The sequence below is a fragment of the Canis lupus genome, chromosome 15 (genome assembly GCF_011100685.1).
Source record: "Canis lupus familiaris isolate Mischka breed German Shepherd chromosome 15, alternate assembly UU_Cfam_GSD_1.0, whole genome shotgun sequence".
Classification (NCBI taxonomy): Eukaryota; Metazoa; Chordata; class Mammalia; order Carnivora; family Canidae; genus Canis; species Canis lupus.
This window is the reverse complement of record NC_049236.1, coordinates 53,127,836-53,133,835: the sequence shown is the minus strand read 5'-3', so window position 1 is coordinate 53,133,835 and position 6,000 is coordinate 53,127,836. Positions and strand designations below refer to the sequence as shown.

General features: G+C 38.1%; 1 long non-coding RNA gene across 2 annotated transcripts in view; it reads right to left on the bottom strand.

The window, feature by feature from the left end:
* Positions 1-4,665: 4,665 nt before the first annotated feature.
* The window catches only part of LOC111098918, a 74,236-nt gene continuing 72,901 nt past the window's right edge, over positions 4,666-6,000 (bottom strand). For both annotated transcript variants that reach the window (XR_005370012.1, XR_005370013.1), the window contains one exon: positions 4,666-4,945. This is a non-coding gene — a long non-coding RNA (uncharacterized LOC111098918). The remainder of the gene's footprint in view (positions 4,946-6,000) is intronic.

The following is a 6,000-nucleotide window of genomic DNA, read 5'->3' as shown; positions in this document are numbered from 1 at the left end:
TTACTTTAAAAAATCACATTACTGGGATCCCTGGGTGGCACAGCGGTTTAGCGCCTGCCTTTGGCCCAGGGTGCGATCGGATCGAATCCCACCTCGGGCTCCCGGTGCATGGAGCCTGCTTCTCCCTCTGCCTATGTCTCTGCCTCTCTCTCTCTCTCTCTCTCTCTCTCTCTCTCTCTCTGTGACTATCATAAATAAATTTAAAAAAATAAAATAAATAAAAATTAAAAATAAATAAATAAATAAATAATCACATTACTTAAATAAGTTTGATTTAAAAGCAGAGTTATATGGCTATTTCCTGATGTGATTATCAGATCTGTGTTTATTTTGATACCAATTGATACTAGCTCATCTAAACTGCCTAGATTTCTTATAGAGTTTTAGTGCTCAAATAACAATATATTTATAATTATGGGTAATGTAAAATTGTATTACTCTAAACTGGATCATAGGGCTGACAAATTGCTTTACATCAGCAATAATCATGTTTGTAAGGTGTCAGGTTAAAACATGATATCCAAGATCCTTAGTTAACTTTACAATCTTGGACTAATATTAAACCTAGTTAATAAATAATCTTTGGATCCCTGGATAACTTTTTAAGTAAGAAACAACACTGATACCTTGATCATAAGGCATAGCTTTTAATATAGATCACTTTTATTCTTATTTTAGTATATTATAGAATGGCTATCACTTTGGATATTGTTAATAAATGTATACTGTTATTTTTGTCACTTTTCAGACATATAAAGCGATGTTGGGACTCGCAGGTGAATTTTGCTTGTCTGCTGAATCACCTGTATGTGATAAAACAAAACAAAACAAAACAAAACAGTCCTTGATTATGTACTTCCGAGCTAAATAGAAGTTAGCTAGTTTGGCTAAATGTTGTAATTCTTAGGTGATTTGAACCTATGACAGAAGCAAATGTGTTTATGAAATAGAATAGTGTACGGAATATGAGGTTTTCTCTTGTTTTAAAAGGAAGATAAAAGTTTACTCTAAAATAAAGTGCAAGATTTTCCTAAACTATGAAAGAACATAGTGAAGGGCAAAAGTTGATTTTATACAGCAAGCTGAAGAAGATTTGAGAGAAGTGAAATTTATTTGCTTTGGTTTATATTACCTGAGATATAGAAGAATTATGTTAAACTCTTGGCAAAGTTCACCCAGACTGATGGGCTTATTCAGATGGTATTTTTTTAAGAAGCTTCTAATCTTTTTATTCCCAGATATTGCATGAATGCATCTAGAACATGTTTTTCTTTCCAGTAGGATAACTTTGTTTAGAGTCTTTTTTTCTGTCCATAACACGGTATAGTAAATTGTTTATTTTACCTCCTATGCAATCTGCCTGGATGATAGATAATCTGGAATAATTTCTTTGTGCTCCAGATTGACTGTCTCATGCCCTTAATTACTTAAGAAAACAACAGGAGATGAGATTTATTCATTCACATTATTAAAAGAAAAGAAATCTAGAAATAATTCAGTCTTTTTAAAAAAGATTTTATTTATTTATTCATGACAGACAGAGAGAGAGAGAGGCAGAGGCAGAGACACAGGCAGAGGGAGAAGCAGGCTCCATGCAGGGAGCCCGATGTGGGACTCGATCCGGAGACTCGGGGATCACACCCTGAGTCTAAGGCAGATGTTCAACAGCCGAGCCACCCAGGCATCCCGAAATAATTCAGTCTTTTGGTTATGTTCCATGTTTCTTAATTAGCTCCAACAGTAGTTGTAAGATTTCCCTGAACAGAATTGTTGAAGAATAATTTTGTGCAGGTAAAATACTACTAATATACATTTTTCAGAGATAAAACATGGATTAGAAGACCTTGTAGGTGTTTATTAATAATGTCTCTGACCACATGTCCTTAGGCTCTACGGAAACATTAAAGAAATTCTTATAAAAATTATATGTTGTCCCTAGTAGCAGATTTTGCTGCCTCCTATTCTGATATTGTTGGTTATGGCAATAAATTAACTATTGTCATTACGTCTCTTCCATAGCTCTAAGATTTACTTTGAGGTTTGCTATAAAGTCAGATTAGAATCTTTGTCTTTAGCTAAGAACACTTTCCAAGCCTCAAGGAGAGGACCATAAGAGATACTCAACAATTGATACTTCAAAGAATATGCTCTTGCACACAGATTTCCAGGCTGACTTGCCTAGTTTGTCTTTGAGATTGTTCCAGGGGACTGAGTTAGGATTTCCAGAGCGTTTTTTTTTTTGTTTGTTTGTTTGTTTTTGTTTTTTTTTTAATGCAGAGGCATATAACTTCATGAAAGCAGAGGGCTGACTCAAGATCAGATGGGTCAAAAATTAATTGCATAGAACTAAAAAACCCTGATGAATGATATTTCATGTTGATTATTTATTTAGAATATTGCTGATACCATGTTCAATGTTTTTGTCTCCTAAGAAATACACTCAGAGGCCCTCTTACTTTCTCCTTAAGCCATCTCTAGCCCTCAGTTTAGAAGACTATGTATTCGTAAACTGAATTTTAAACTAACTGATTTCACGGACTCCTCAGAATTCAGAAACAAATATTTTGACTAAGTCTCCTTACTTTTCAAGGCAATACAATTATTTGCATAGGCTTAACCATAATCTGTCCCGTGTTTTAATGGGCACAATTGAGCAAATTGTTTATTCAATAAAGGCCATCATACAGTACAATATTTGAGAATGAATCTCATTTATTCAGACATGGCAGGCCCAACAGTAAGAAATAAGAATTGCACATTATATGTGGAGCCAGTACCTGCAAAAGCCAACTGGATAATACAGATCTGGTACCTCTTTTGTGGCTTAGGGGACCCTAAGCTTCACAGTTTAATGAAAATCATTCCTGGAAGCACACATTGTAGGATCTCTAACAAGAAGAAATTCACTCAAATTTATTCATAGGTTGATAAATTTTCCTGGGCTTTGTTTCTTATCTTTGAAATGAAAGCAAATGGCACGGGCTTTTCAAAGTCCAACGTGAAATACTCTAAGACATTTCCAAGTAGAAATTATCCCTCTGGCATCAGTCGTTACTCAATATTACATGGCTCTAATCCAGTAAGACTAAGTTCAAAGAATGACCTTTGGATTTGCAGGATAAGGGAGACTTGAGAAAGTGGGGACAGCCAGGTTAGGCCCTCTCTCATGGGACTTAGCTGGGTATGGGAGGAGAAATATCAATTGGTGTCTAGAAATGGAGCGCAGTGTCAAGAGAAGATTCTTTGTAAAGATAGTTGGAACTTGATTGTGATTGAGAAGAACCTGAAGAGAGGGTTAAAGGAATAGATGGAGCCAGGCTCTAAGATATGGTAAAGTGCAAAGGGGAGATATTATCCCTAAGCTACAGAGACAGCTCTTAATCTGAGACTGGAGGGAAGGACAGAAGGAAGAAGGTTAACATAGACACATTTGTAGTAAGGGAGAGGGTGGGATTTATTAAGGATACACCTCATAGTCATTTTGATTATGATGTAGATGGCCTATTGGCTTGTTTAGAGTGTAGATTTGGATTCAGTTAGGAGCTTTGGGGGTACAGTGGTTTGCGAAGGCAGTCCATGTTGTTGAGTTTCTGTGTAATTTCCATCTCATCACTGCGGGAGTTTTACTCATGCACCCGGAAAGAATTCACTCTGCAGAACAGGCTATCTTAGCACTGAGTGCTTTCAGCTTTTTTTTTTTTTTTTTTTTTTTTTTTTAAGATTTTATCTATTTATTCATGAGAAGCAGAGAGAGAGAGAGAAAGAAAGGGACAGAGAGACAGAGAGAGAGAGGCAGAGACACAGGCAGAGGAAGAAGCAGGCTCCAAGCAGGGATCCTGATGTGGGACTCCATCCCGAGTCTCCAGGATCACGCCCTGGCCCGAAGGTGGCGCTAAACCGTGGAGCCACCCAGGCTGCCCTACTTTCAACTTTTAAGGAAGCACTCACAGTGGTTCACAAGTATCCTCTTTCTAGGCCCTTCTCAGATATCCACCAATCCCCTCCTCCTGCAAGCCTCCTTCTCGCCTTCTCATTCTTCTATTCACTTCAAAAGGTCATTGCAAATTTCCTAAAAATGTATGTAGATCCATGTTTCTGGCCATCTCATTTTCCAGAAAAGTTTGTGAAAACCAGAAGTTCCATTTTAAATTATGCCCAACCTAAAGTAATTCTTTCTAGACTATCTCTCAGGGCTATCTCTTAGCTGGTGACTACAATAGTTTTTCACTCCTGACTGGAGCTAGCTTAATATGCAGAAGAATTTGGAAATTAAAGTTACATTTTTCATCATTTTGTCCTAGAGAACTCTCCCGGAGGCCATAAATATGTACTGAAAGAGAGACATCCATTAGCAAAGTAGGCACAACACATAAAGAATGTGAGCCAATTGCTTCTGCAACTTGTAGATTCATTATTTGTTCAGGACACAGAATTGCTTTTAACACATTTATTTGATGATGAGGTACCACTAGGAACTAGATGAGTTACCCCTAGGTTTTTTTTGTTTTGTTTTGTTTTGTTTTGAGAACCTTTGCCCTTTAATTTACATTTAAAATCAGTTTCTTTAAATATTTTAGTTACAAGTTCTGAATAGTGAAGACCGAGTAGATGCTGCAGGCACTCAGTATCAGCTTCCACCCCCCCCCCACCCCTCACCCCCAGGCCTTGCTTCTCTGCTCCAGATCCAAAGGGACATTAAGTGGCTCCTGGTGTCAAGTGGCCACCGCCTCAGGCTTGGATGCAGCTAGGATACAAAGTGATGAAGCCCAGCAGCTTTCGTGACAAGTATTTAAACTTGCTCCAGGCAATTCCAATGATTGTATCCAGACCAAACCCAGGTTTAGGGTTTAGTGGATTAATAAAAACCAAACAGTGCATGATGGGAAGCTCAGTTGGCATGTTCTCATGGTGTCCTGTGGTCACGTGGTCCCTCTCTTCATAGTTCCTATTAAAAACCAAAAGCAGTTTCTCAAAATAATACTTTTGACCAAGACGACTTTGCTTTAAAGCCTAAGAGGCAGTCATTGTGATTCTCCTGTTGGGGCCTGGGGGAGGCTTTACAGAACATCGACATATAAAGGCATCATTAGATCAGTTGGATCAAAAGGGCCAAGTGATATCAGCTTCCACATCTGTCATCTAGTCACAAATGCTTCTCTTTTTCTGGGCTCTATTCAAATTTAACAGTTTCTAGATTGTTGGTAAATTGTTTGGGGAAATATGACCAAATGTAGTTTTCTGTTACCCCTAAAATCTGAAAACATCCACCAAGTGACTGATGTATATCACTTTTAGGAGCAGTTAATGCAACTAATCTTACATGATAAAGAGGTAGTAATTCTGCATAACTAAGACCACTGGACCCCAAAACATAACTAAAGTAACAGACCCTGAATTTTCATGAGATTTATTTCTCATTCTTAGTAGAGCATTTAGAGTACTGGACATTTCTTCTCAGCAGGTCCTATCAGTGTGACGTGAGCACATGCATAATCCTGTGGTATGCTGAAATAATCAGTTTCCATTGATTTACTGTGGTGCAGAGTCAGGGACCTGACACAGTTCTGAGGGGCAGGAGACTGATGGGGTATGGCTATAGCTGCCAGGCAAAAGCAAACTTCTTCTGATGTTCTCTACTTGCTGCAATTAAATTATAAAATATGTGATATCCAAAGCTGAATTCCAGGTGCCGGAAGCTGTTCTGGTTTACTCTAGAAAACCAAATAATAAATGGAATATGCCGTGATCACCTGTAATGGGAGTTATTGCCTTATTCAATTTCTGAACAGACTAAATAGGGGACTAAGTGGGGAAATAGAAGAATCCCTGCTTCTGAATTTTTCTGTGTTTGATGGTGGCACTAATATCTGTGATATCCTAAGACTTCCTTGTCTTCGTTTTTGGCAAGGAAGGAGGGCCCCACAAACTGCTACTTGGCACTTCACAGTATCTCTCATTTCACAGAAGGGACAAGCAATGTGGCGGCCATGAGAGTTGCCA